The sequence below is a fragment of the Phasianus colchicus genome, chromosome 11, assembly GCF_987193195.1.
Source record: "Phasianus colchicus chromosome 11, bPhaCol1.hap1.1, whole genome shotgun sequence".
NCBI lineage: Eukaryota > Metazoa > Chordata > Aves > Galliformes > Phasianidae > Phasianus > Phasianus colchicus.
The window spans coordinates 19753926-19766818 of NC_143446.1; the positions used below are offsets into that span (position 1 = coordinate 19753926).

A 12893-nucleotide genomic window follows, 5' to 3' on the forward strand; every position below is an offset into this window, starting at 1 on the left:
AACCAACTGCAGCTTCTCCCTCCTGCTCTGCAGATGCTCCTGCGTGGCTCCAGAGGAGCACAGGTCCTTGAAGCAGGGAGGGTTGGTTTCTGTCAGCAGGCAGAGGCTCCTGCCCTGAACACCACTGTCTGAACTCCTGTGCGAGCAGCTCCAGACTGTCCTCCAAAATATGGATTAAAAATAAAAGCTGCGTAAATTAGATCAGCCAGGCTCCAGGGAACAACTCTCTGCTGTGGATGCTTGGAGCCATGCTGTGGCTGGGCAGCCCGAGCCCCTGCAGCTGATGGAGCTGCCCATGGGTTCCGTCTCTGGATGGAAGCAGTGAAACACCTTGCACAGCATTTGTGGGTTTTGCTCAGAAAAACAACTTTGTTTTTGGAGAGAGAATGTTATTTTTCTCTTTGCAGTGTCCAAAGCAGAAACTGCCTACTTTAAGCTTTCCGAATAATCTGAGTATATTTTGCATATGTTTTCTTCTGCTGTTCAAAAGATAGAAATGGGAGTTAAGGATGGCTGCTTGTTTTGGCACGGTGTCACGTAGGCTGATCCAAAGAAAGAAAATCCCTTGTGATGACGAGGATGGTGATGGAAGCTCCAGGTCCTTCCTCCCACGGGGATGGGGCGGCTGAGCTCAGAGCTGTGCGGGGGACAGCCTGCAGTGGGGCCTCGGGCTCAGCACCACCCGCAGCCCCCGGCTCGCACTGCAGCACCTTCTGCATGGGAAGAGCCCTCAGAGACTGGGGCTGAAGGTACGCCAGCCACCTCTGGCCAGGTGTGTCACAGGTGCCAGGAGAAAGGGAAAAGTGCTGGGATTCATCGTAATCTTTGGTTTGTAAGAGGTGACAATTTCACATAGTTTATGCAAATTTCACCAAGTCTTTAAAAAAAAAATGTTGTGAAGAGGACACTGGCATCAGCTTGAAAGGAATGTAAATGAGTGTATCCATAATGCACAGTGTTGTTTGCCAGCAAAGACAAGTCTAGGAGAGATGTATTCCCACTGAACTCAGAGAGTTACAGCAGTGCTGACACCAAGTTCTGTAATTTTGTGCTATTGCAGGGAGCAAAGTCATCTCGTTGGGGAACTCTTCATCTTTCTGGCTCTGCTTTGTACTGCTAATGATTCTGTGGTTACATCTTTTTTTTTTTTTAATTTGATTTTTGGTGGTGTGGTTTTTTTGCTTTTTCTTTCTTTTATTTTTACATTTCAGTGAATGTCATGCCTTTATGTAAGACTCCATATAGTATACAGGAATATGAATTATGCAAAACACCACACAGCTGTCAGCGTACACGTGAAGAGCACTATCACGCTGAAATAAGTCAACGTGTGGTGAGTGTGAAGTAATGCTGATATTCTCTATCAGATAATGAAGTAATTGTGCACGCGTTTGTGTAGAAAAAGATGAAATTCCAGATTGCATGCATGCAGGCAACAGAGCTGGGGCTGGGCGCTGCGCTGCCATGGCAACGGAGCAAGGCTTGGTACAGAAATAGCTGAGCATCGCTGGCCTCACTTCTGGGATGTGCTGTGTCCAACTTGGTAGCAGCCCCACTCGAAGCCCAGAGGGACCACCAGCATTCCCCATCACCGAGAGGCCGTGCCCTGCTAATGGTGATGGCAAAGTGAGTAACAGCAGAGCTTCGTTTTTTAAAGAGCAGAGCAAAAACTTGCATGTGGAGGGCTGCTTTCCATTTATCATTACACACAATCTCCTATTACCGTCCACCGTTACCATCAAATATTTAAAAGCACCTGAAATTGGCTGTTGTTAATGGTAGGGATTGATATTTCATAGGCTCCTTGCCCCATGTCTTCTGCAGCTCGGCCATGGCCCCACCAGCCCACAGTGCTGTGAGCCACTGGGATGAGGTGATGTGTCGGAGGGGTGCGAGGTACTGGAGGGATGTTACTGGCACATCTTTGGGCCAGAACACAGCTCTCATAGAGAACGTGAACCCTGGGAGCCCTGAGAGCCCAGCACAGGGCTGCACCCCCCCGGAGCTCACAGGTGTGGGGCTGTGCAGAGAGCTCTGAGAAATGAAAAATTAAGAGCAAATGAGATTTCTTCTCGCTGATGGATTTTGTACCTCCCTGCTCTTTCTTCCACACTTTATGCTGCTATTTAGCTAGCACTTGCCAGCAGCAAAGTGCTCATCTGAAGCCTGATTTATGAATACTTTTGAAATTAAAATAATTCTAAGTTAAAATTCTTTTTATATGGCACACGGTTGGACAGTCTGTGGCCACAAAAACCTGTTGAGCAGCAATGATTCTAAACTGAAAACAAGCTTGGAATACTTGGATTTGAATAAGCATCATTATCTTGTATATTGAGCTTCTTCTCTGGTCTCATATTTTGTCCCTCAAGAAAAGTTAATCATAGAATTTTTATCATAGAACCATAGAATGGCCTGGGTTGAAAAGGAGCACAATGCTCATCCAGTTCCAACCCCCTGCTGTGTGCAGGTCACCAACCAGCAGCCCAGGCTGCCCAGAGCCACATCCAGCCTGGCCTTGAATGCCTGCAGGGATGGGGCATCCACAGCCTCCTTGGGCAACCTGTTCCAGTGCCTCACCACCCTCTGGCTGAAAAACTTCCTCCTAATATCCAACCTAAACTCCCCTGTCTCAGTTTAAAACCATTCCCCCTTGTCCTATCTCAGTGTGTTTCTTTTTCTTTCCGAGAAATTGAAGTACTCTGCCTGCAGAAGAGCCTTAGATATCTGTGGCAGGTGAACTGTGAGAGCTTTGTGGCTAATTGCATCCATTCACGCCAACAAAGCCCTCCCAGGTTCTCTATTGCAGCCTTCACCCAGAATGAGATTTTGCCGGACCCTTGAGCAGCTGTTTCCTACTGAGTCTGTGGTCACAGGCATGAAGCCATCTGGTGCTGATCCTCCTGACATGCAGTCCTTTGCTCTGGCACCACCACAGTGCACACTCATGGCCATAAGCCTGTTTTCAAATCATCTTGAGATTAAAGTCGAAGGAAGTAATCTAAGGAAAAACAGATTACTTTGAAAGTAATGGGTTCTTTTGCCTCCAATTTCCTCCAAGTCTACACGTAAAGTTGTTTTTTAAGTTTAGTCTGAAGCTGTTTGATAGGGAGAAAAAAAAAAAAGAACAAAAGTGATGTTCTGGGAATCCAGTGTTGGTGCTGAAAATGCAAGTTTTTTGAGCATTCTGGTTTTCTATCTGTATCGTATTCCACCTGCATCACCAGCTGCTGCTTTTCTTATGGTGCCCTATGAGATGTGCCCTGTGTTCTGCTCGCTCCTCATGTACGGATTGGATTTTCTTGTCTGTATTTACATTGTGAAGGAATTGATGGAAAAAATGGAACCTTCTAATTGCCTGAAGAGAATCAATATGCGGCTTATTAGGAGATACTTAACACTGGTTGTATCCTATGATGTTCAGAGATAGTTTTTATTTGATAGATGTTTCTATTGCTCAGTTAAAAAAAAAATCATGTTTGAGACATGCAGAAGTGTGAAGAACTAATTCGCACTGTTATAAAATAGTTATGTAAATGAGATGTGGAGGAATCATTTATCTGAAAGATTACATGGGAATAACATCAATCACCAGGATCAGATGATGAAGCCTTATTCCTTCATAGTAAATATGGTGCTCTGGCCCTGATACTTGAATACAGAGGAGGGGATTTACTAGCTTCCTGTGGGGATTTTGCATCTGCTATAAATAGATGTCACAAACACTGTTTTGCAGTCAGATTTGCCATTGTGCAGCATGGGCAAATGGTTGGCTTTGCTCGCAAAGTTTTGTGAGCTGAGATGTGAAGGTCAAAACAATTAGAAAATGTAAAAATATTAGATTTAAAATAAGTTAAATTCAAGCTTTTTTTTTTTTTAAATGTAAGCTGATATCTGTAATATGAAATAATTTCCTGAGACATCAACTTATAGGGACCCTGAAAAACAACAGCATACTTTGTAAGGGAATTATATTTGGAGTATGTGGGAACGACCTGCAAAAGGGCTTTGCCTTGTGAAACTGCCCATTCCTTTTCTCCAGCATCTCTGAGGTGCCCAGGGGCTCTGCCTCTTCCCTTCTCTTGTCCACACACGCTTTGCTGCCCCTGCAGCAGTGATTTTTGGGCCTTGCAGTTGTGCCAGGATACGCACAGCGAAGCAGTGTGATGTATGCACACACACAGGGCTTGGAGGCTGAGCTTTGGTCACAGGGAGAGCTTTTGCACCGCTGTATGCATTACTTTTGGTTGTCCTTTGACAGCAGAAGCAGTAATGCTGCTGTTATCCTGCCAGCTGCCATCACCGAGGCTGCAATTTTTCAACATCTTTTAACTTTGATTTTGGTACAAGCAATAGCAGCTGCTTAAGAGTGCAAAATTCAGCATTAGTTTAAACTGAGGGACTAGATATACAGTCTTAGAGACATCATTTATGCAACTAAAATCTGTTACGAAGATTGGTGGAAGGAAGATTATACGAACAAAAATGAGCATTTCTAAAACAGCGATAAACGTGGTGAGTTTATCTTTGCACTGTTGCACTGCCTGTTTCTGAAGGATGCCTTATCCAAGCCAAGGAAGAAAGTCGAGTTACACTTCCACTCCTCACTGAACATAATGGGATGGACAAAGCCTGGGGTCTTACCTTTTTCTCATCTCAGCCCATCCATCTTCCTCAACAGGTCAAAGCACACCCAGCTTGGTTCCTGGCAGGCCAGGGTAGGGCTGGTTTGGGCTGTGACACAGGCTGGGCTGCAATGGTGACTGTGGCACAGGGAGACCTCAACTGCCATCCCAGGCTGCCAGGAAACTTGCTCCTGAGGGTGAGAAATTGGACTATTGTGTGTAAACATCACGGGATGGGCAACAAACCCCAACAGAACATGGAAAGAACAGACGAAGCAGTAATGGCATAGGCAGTGAATGTGGTGTCTGAGTGATTCATTACATGTCTGTCCTAGAGCAGCACTGGCACGTATCCTTCAGAGAAATTTAAATGCAAGATTAGATTAGATTGCAATTTTTAATTTTGTATATTTCGAGGGGGGAAAAAAAAAAACCACCACCTTTAATTTTGTGTCATTATAGTAGAATAATTGGTTTAATTAGTTAAACCTTTCCAACTGCATGGAGAAGGAAATTGCATGATTTTTCATTTATTACCATGCCCTGTTGTTATGATAGTCTGAGTGCTGAGAAGACACTCCTCGGAGATTGTTCTTTTGATTTTAATGCAAAGATATTTTTTCATGTCAAAAGCCCAGCAATGAAGAGTAATTCTCCATAGCAAGTAGCTGTGCGGGTCTGATTTACACTGCAGGCTGCTGCTTATGTAAAGCAAGGAAGATGATATAAATTGGAGGTAATAGGGTAGAGTGCAGAATGAAAGATCCTGTTTCATACTCAGCACCTTCCTCCTGCTGGACTTACGAGTCTACTTCTGTCTTTGGCTCCTCTGCAAAACGATCCCTGGATGTCAGCTGGTTGAGCTGCTCCAATGGTCGCACAGGGAAAAGCATGGAGGTGTTTGACCCCTGGGGCCCTGTGATCCCTCAGAGCACGGCTAACAAGCAGCCTATAAAAGTGTTCCTTTCTTCATGGATAGGCTAGGAGAATTTGTCTGAGATCTGAGGCACTTGCCTTGGAGACCAACAATAGACTTCCTCTTTTCCCACTGTATAAATAGTCCAAAATGAAGTTGTTAGAGCTACAGGCAGACACGTGTTCTTCTTCACTCTTCTTCTTTTTTTTCTTCACTCTTGTTTAGAGGTTGCTGAAGTTAAATGTTTGAACTTTCAGATATCTTCCAAAATTCAGACTTCAGTTTTTAAATAAACATCTGATAGCATCTCTAGGAAGAATAGTATCCTTCTGTTGGCCAAGTGCTGCAAATGCCCCAGCTGGTCAGCATCGGAAGTCACAGCCTGCTCTGATCTGCTGCCCAGAGCCTCAGTGACTCCGTGCCCTGCCAGGGCAGGCAGCTGGGCACACCAATGTGCTGGGACATGGCAGTGTAATACATCAGGTTTGGTGTGCTGGCTCCAGCCTGTGTTTGGAAGAGGGGTTTTTGGCACCACGTTTTGCATGGCCACCTAGTGCCCATAAGCAGCACTTGTGCTGCTTTGCTTTGCTGGGGAGTTGCTTCTGTTTAATGGATTGCTTTGTGCTTAATAGATATTTTCCTTACTGTGCTTATTAGGGGATGAAGGAGTTTCACACAGAAATATTTATTTCATGAAGAAATGATCCATCCAAAAGGTGGCACCCCATTATCACCTCGAAGCGCAGTACTTACGTAAAGCTTCTGATGTTCTGTTAGGGTCCCGAGGGCACCCTGCTTGGGTCAGCAAGGATTTTATATGTGTTTTATGAGCGAGACAAATGACTAAGAATGGGAGATAGTTTTGCCGTCATGAAAATCCATCGCAGCATCATAATTAAAACCCGAAGCCAGCTGCCTCCTCTCCCCTGGCCACTGGGATTTGCTGCCTGCCCTGTCAGAATCAGAACACCCGACTCACTTACTGTGAATGCTGGAATCACTTCTTACAGCTTTTAGCCGTATCAGGCTTATTGATAACTTTCTGCTCTTCAGTTCTATTATTTATGGCAAACAGTGTGCCCTGCTGTAAAAACAAGCATAAAAACAGCCAGAACATGGTCCGGCTTGCGGTGTTTTGCAAATACAGATGAGGTAAGAAGAATCATAAAAGCTTCTGAGGCCTGTTGCTTTTTCCCCTTTGAATCCATCTGTCATAAAATTTCATAGAAGAAAGGATATGCTGCAAACACAGAGGTAAAGATAATGCGCTCTTTGCTGCTGCTGTTTGTGAGATCTCTGACATTCCAGCAATAAATTCAGGTCTTGTGGCCATTATGGAAGGTTCTTTTTTTAACCAGCTTGTATATTGAGCATAGTATTTGATAGATCCTCCTCTTTCAGGGAATGCAGAAAGGCACTATGAGCTGTGCAGGGGAAGACAGAGAGGCAAGTGCCCTGAGTGTTAGGAAGGCTGCAGGCAAAGCAAAGCAGGGAAATCACATCACACCGGTGTGCGCCTCGTGCTTAGCATGAGCTGAAACCAAACTGGCAGAAACAAGTCATGTAGAAAGTTTTTTTACACTCTGATGAGTGTGAAAACATAGCAAACCTATTTCTCTTGTTGTGTTAAAGGAATCTGTCACACTGCTGCTCGATGTGCGTGTGATATCTTTCCCAATAGATGGGTGCAGGACGATGTTTGTTGATCACACACGTAATGATGCGATGCAAGCAGGGATGCAGCACTGTTTTCCCTTGGAAATCCGCTGTTGCTTTTGCTGCTCCTGATTTTCCAGCAAGAAGTTAACTGTGCAATATACTCACAGCTAGAGAGTGTTTTGAGAACCTAAGTGTGGCTGAAGCATAATTCCTTATGAGTGAGGATCTGTGCTGTGTCAGCAAGCTTCCTGCCCATCGCGGCGCATTGTGCCTATGGATGCTGCTGCCGTGGCTGAGAAGTGCCACAGAAAAAGGATTCTTTCTCTCAGGATGAAGGAGGTATTTCAAAGCACCCAAATCCCTGGTGCTGTGCACACAGATAGCAAACAAAGCGATACAGTCATTCTTCATGACTCGACGCTGAAGTTTAGGTGAATAATGGAAAGGTTGGCAGAGTGCTCTAATGTGATAAGTTACAGTAATACAACCGTACCATTACGAAGATAACGAATGCAAAAAAAAGCCAAACCAGAGAATATATTAAATGCTGCTGCTGTGAGTGTAGGAGAGAACACAGCCCTGCATGGCGCTCATTGGGAGGGCTGTAGGCACAGTGTGTGCAGGCTCCATTGATGGCCCCACAGCCAGTGCTGGGCCATGGCAGCAGTTCTGCTTTTCTGTTTCTTCTTGTAGTTTTTAAAGTGAGTTCTAGAGAATAGCTGAAGCAATATGGAAAGAGAGAAAGACTGAAATAAACATCGATTTTTATGGTGTAATAATTTATGGTACCAACTTAATAAGTGGTGCGACACGAACAGTTCACCATCCATTTATCATGTGTTGATAGTTTTTGATATGTGAATTTTTAACACCACCGCTCCCTTTGATATAATAAAGGACCTGCCAACATTCCCATTAAAAACATTAGATTTTAGGACTTCCTGCTCTGGCTATCAATAGCAGTATATGTAACCCATGAATTAATATGCAGAATAGCAATAAGCAATGACTTATTCCAGCAGCTATAAAAAATAAAAATAAAAATAAAAGGACTTTGACATTTCTGAACTTCAGGAGGACATCCTCTTCCTTCCAGAAGAAAAGGCTCATGAGCCCTTCTCATTACGTCCACCATAAAAGGTTTACAGACGAAGAGACGGCTCCTGAACTTTAATAAATCAGCTTAATTCCTTAGATAACAATAAGGAGACAGCAATTTACATTAAAATGTTCTGATGAGAGTTGTCTTGAGCTGTAGTTTGCTGGCATAACATCTTCAGGCTAATCACATATATTTTCAGTAGCTACAGTGTGGTTAAAGTCAGGGAAATGAATGTACAAAAATAGCATCCGAGAGCCCATGTTTGTTCTCAGCCGTTCCATCTCAAGGACTCCCCAGACCGTTTTGGCCAGCATAGAGGTCACATCTGAGTCTGGTGACTGCAAGCCTTTCAACTGGGCTTCAGTTAATAGCGTCAAGTCAAATTATTTCTGCTTCTCACGTCACCTTCGTCTGAATAATAATAATAAAAAAACCACACAACAAAACAGCTATGAAACAGAACAAAAAAATCTGACATTCCCTAGCTGTCTGACTTCACCACGCCATCTGCAAGCAGCCCAGCCTGACAGTGAAATCATGCATACACGTTTCAAATAGTGATGATAGACGTCAAGGTTGTCCGTACTTGCTTTATTTAGTGAAGCCCACTTTAAATAAGGCAGAGGCTAATAATTTCCAGCATATGGCCGTTTTAGCTAATGAGTTTTTGGAATACTGGAACTTCTTTAGAATATCTCTGGGCCACAGTCCTGTGAACTCTGTCCTTGGGGTTTGGTCCTACTGTCACTGAGCAGCTGTGGGCTTCTTTACTGTGCTGCCTTATGGCCCGAGGGAGCATGTGGAGGCAAGGGTGTTTTCATTAAATGCCTTCTCAATAGTCTTAAGCTGTAGTGTTTGTTCTAATAAAAATACCTATGGGAGAATTTACAACCTGTGCTTCCACCCACACCTGCAACATGGTCATTAACCCGTGCATCAGGAGCACAAACAGAGCACCTGGCAGCAAAAAGGCTGCATCAGCCATGGCTTCATCACACAGCTGGGTGTTACCAGGGCTGGGCCTTCGCACAGCTATTCGGGGAACTCTACTGTACAGCCATTTAATTGACTAGTTCAGAGAGCAGTCTGCTCTGAATGAGTTGTCCAGCTTCTAAGCCTGAAAGCTACAGCCTCCCCTCCATCCTTTCCAGAATGCACACGAAGACCTCTGCTGACCAAAGACTCTGAAATGGTCTCGCCTTCCTGTCGTGCTGGCTTAAGAAGCCATAAAGAAGACAGACATGGAGAAGATAATTTCTGAATAATAGGGTAAGACTGACAAATAAGTTAGTTGTGTTAAATTCTATTTATATCCGCAGTTTGTCAGGAATTGCAATAAAAAGAGTTTATGATTTTGTTTGTCTTACCCGAGATTGTAGGGGTTTAATGTACCATTTTTAAGTTGTTAAGCATTTTCGTTGTGACACTTGATCTCTGTGTTTATACTTTATTACTGTAGATTGCTTACAGAGGGGAGAGGAAACTGCGAAATTTCAGAAGAAATTATACTTTGTTGTTTTTTCAGTAACTGGATCATTTAAAAGCTCCCTTTTTAGTAAGAAATAATGATTCGCTTTATTTAGAGACTTTTAAAATACTCTTATCTATTGGATATCTCAAAATAACAGATAAATCAGTAGCAGACTTAAAATTAGTTTTACACTGTTATATTTTACAATATTTTCTATATCACGATCCACATTATACATCTCTTGCACATTAGGAAGAGAGAAATCTGTTTCCAAAGCTGTTCCTGGCATGATCAGTCTTACCCCCCAAAACCTGCCAGGATTTGTCTTTGCAGCACAAAGTCGGTTTATTTGGGTGGCTGTGGATGGCCTCTGAAAGGCCAGAGTTAATTTTAACGGCGTTTTCCTCTTTCAGTGTTGAAGATGAATTACAGGAGGGAGGTGGCTGTTCATCTGAATTTCAAACTAATTAAACTGACCTAATACCTGCCAAAAATAATTAGGATAAAAACTGCTTTCTTGAAGCAACACTTTCAAGGTGGGAAAGCCAGTAGTGCAGGGGACGCTTGGTGCGTTGGGCACTGAAACCAGTGTGGCACTGGGGTGGTACTCATGAGCATCTTCTGCAGCCCCGGGTGGGATTCTCCATCCCAGGAGAGGACTTGTCCATCTTTGGAATGACAAGAGACTGGTTAGGGTCTGTTATTGTTCAGCCGATGGACACGGCTACAAGGATGCACTGAAACGTTCCCAAACCAGTGTGGGCACACAGCCAGGCCTGCCTCAGAAAGCAGTTTCATTGGGAGCCGGCATTCATAAACTCGACCCCAGGTTTGAGCAGAGCTGCAGGGCTGATTCCAGACAGCTGACTGTGAGGAAGGCACAAGTGCCTCATTGCTTTTCCTGGCAGAGAACCTCAGTTAGCTTACGCTTAAAAGGAGCGGCCGGCCTGCCATGAGTTCAGGGACAAGGCCCAGCATCAGCACTGCGGCCTGCCCAAACGCTTCGTCTTCTTCGGCCTTGAACCTTGTTATTCAGAATAACATATAATAATAAAGGTGCATTTTGAGTGATTTTGTTAGAAATAAATCAGGCTGTCTAACAGTTTATTGGCATCAATAATTCCTTATTAAGCCCTCTACACCCATTATGGTTTGTGCTTTCACTTTTTTTTTTCCATGTTAGTTTCCAAGCAACCAGCAAGAACTGAATTACATTAAGCTATTAATTCAGGACCGCACGCCAGCTCGGGCTTCTGCCGATTTGCTCCTCTCACATGCAAGTTCCCTCATAAAAACCCTTTTTTATTGGTTTAATCTTCAGTGGCACTCAGTCCAGGGAACTGATTTAAAAATTGCCATGCCTGCACCTGATTTTTGTTTCTTGCTTGTTTTTTGATGCGTGCTGGTGGGGTTTGTTCTGGATGTAGGAGGTCTGTGAGGAGGGGCTGATGTTAGCTGCCACAGATACAGCTATCTGCCTCTGTTTTCTTCAATGCTGTTTAAGACACGAGCTCGTATTGAAAACTTGTGTGGCAGGAACATCTCTGTTATCATTAAAGAGAAGTAGTTTCCATGTTATGCTCCATCACTAAATGCCTGTAGCGCTGGGAAAGGCTCCAGCCCAGCTGAAAGCAATATCTTCAGGTGGGACAGAAATCTGGGGACAAAATGCAATAGTGCCTAATGAGCCCTGAAATCCAGCCTGTTCTCTGTATTGAGTTACCATCTATTTTATTCCAAGGCCAGAAATGTCATGACCCATTCCACAACCGATGCTCAGTAGGGATAAGTGCAGACTTCAGGTATCGTCTTTATCTCAGCCTGTTCATTGGTGCCTGTGAGTTGAAGAGGTCTGTGACACTAGAGAAGTTGTGCTGGTGAAATACAGGGAGTCCACAATTAGGATAATCAACCTTAATGAAAAGAATTTGTCTTTATCCACAGCCAATAATAGCAAGTAATAAATAAGTAAATGCTATATGACACTGAAACCAAAACACCAAGACACCATTTCAGACAAAGATTCTATGGCTTTTGTAAAATAGTTGAGCTGGACAGAATTTTAAAAACAGCGATTTTCCCCCCCCTTTTTTTTTTTTTTTAAACCACTGTTTTGAGCTGTTTTCAGTTTTACAGAGGTCTGTTATAAGAGCTTGAATCATTGAGATTCGGGCCTTGAAAGTTAAGCATGACTTCATAAAACTTCACTTTTTTTGGGGAAAAACCCCAAACGGGATGTTTGCTGTTTGTTAGCAAGGTGCATATGATCTATGCTCTTCTCTGTTATAAGAGGCCATCAGTAGTTGTACTGCTAACAAGGATTTTCATGCCTCATCGGCTGCTCGGATATCTTGGAACAGTTACACTGAGCAGACTCAGTGTTTGTTCCCCATTCCATCGATCATGTGGTGTAAGTGTGGCCAGAAGTGTGAGCTTCTATCACCATACCCAAACCCTGTGGTCAACAGGTTCAATCTAGTCATGTTCTCTGTTTCTGGGGCATACTTTATTAAACACTTTCATCACTTTCAACCCTGCATTCATACCTCAACAGATTTATATCTGCAATTAGAGGACTTGCTGTTTACCAGGAGAAACAAAGCTGGTAAAAAAGATACCTTGCAGCAACATAACTCAAACGTCATGAGTTACTACTAATTTCACATTAATAATACAGCTGATTCTTTTTCTGCAGCTTAGGAACGTGCCCAATGTCAGAAACCTTCGGAAGTATTCCAGAAATAGGGAAATGTGACTGTCCAGTTCAATACGCTCAGATGCATAAGGGAAGAAAGCGAGCTCTCTCCAAGATCTATGTTCCGTAATAAGATATTTTTACTTAACAAAGTCTCTACCAGATGGCGTTTCTAAATTTTGAATATTAGGTCTGGTGGTGAATGAGGCTTCCACAGGGCTTGATGTACCGCGGATGAGATGCTGCATTTAAGCCGTGGGTAAGAGCTCGTGTGCTGCTCCTCCTGTTTGCAGCGAGGCAGCAGTGACAGAGCTGGCATCGGCGCCATGACACCATCATGCCACCAGCCTCTGTCACCAGGCCCAGCCATCCCATGGGAGTGGCTCCTCCAAAAGCCATGTCTGTGAGTGATACCTGGGAGACGT

The 12893-nt window shown here is 43.8% G+C and overlaps 1 long non-coding RNA gene across 1 annotated transcript; it reads left to right on the forward strand.

The window, feature by feature from the left end:
- Positions 1-1228: 1228 nt before the first annotated feature.
- LOC149916474 (uncharacterized) lies at positions 1229-9571 on the forward strand. The gene is made up of 3 exons (XR_016469938.1): positions 1229-1333; positions 1433-1626; positions 9454-9571. It is a non-coding gene; the product is annotated as an uncharacterized LOC149916474 (long non-coding RNA).
- Positions 9572-12893: the final 3322 nt, after the last annotated feature.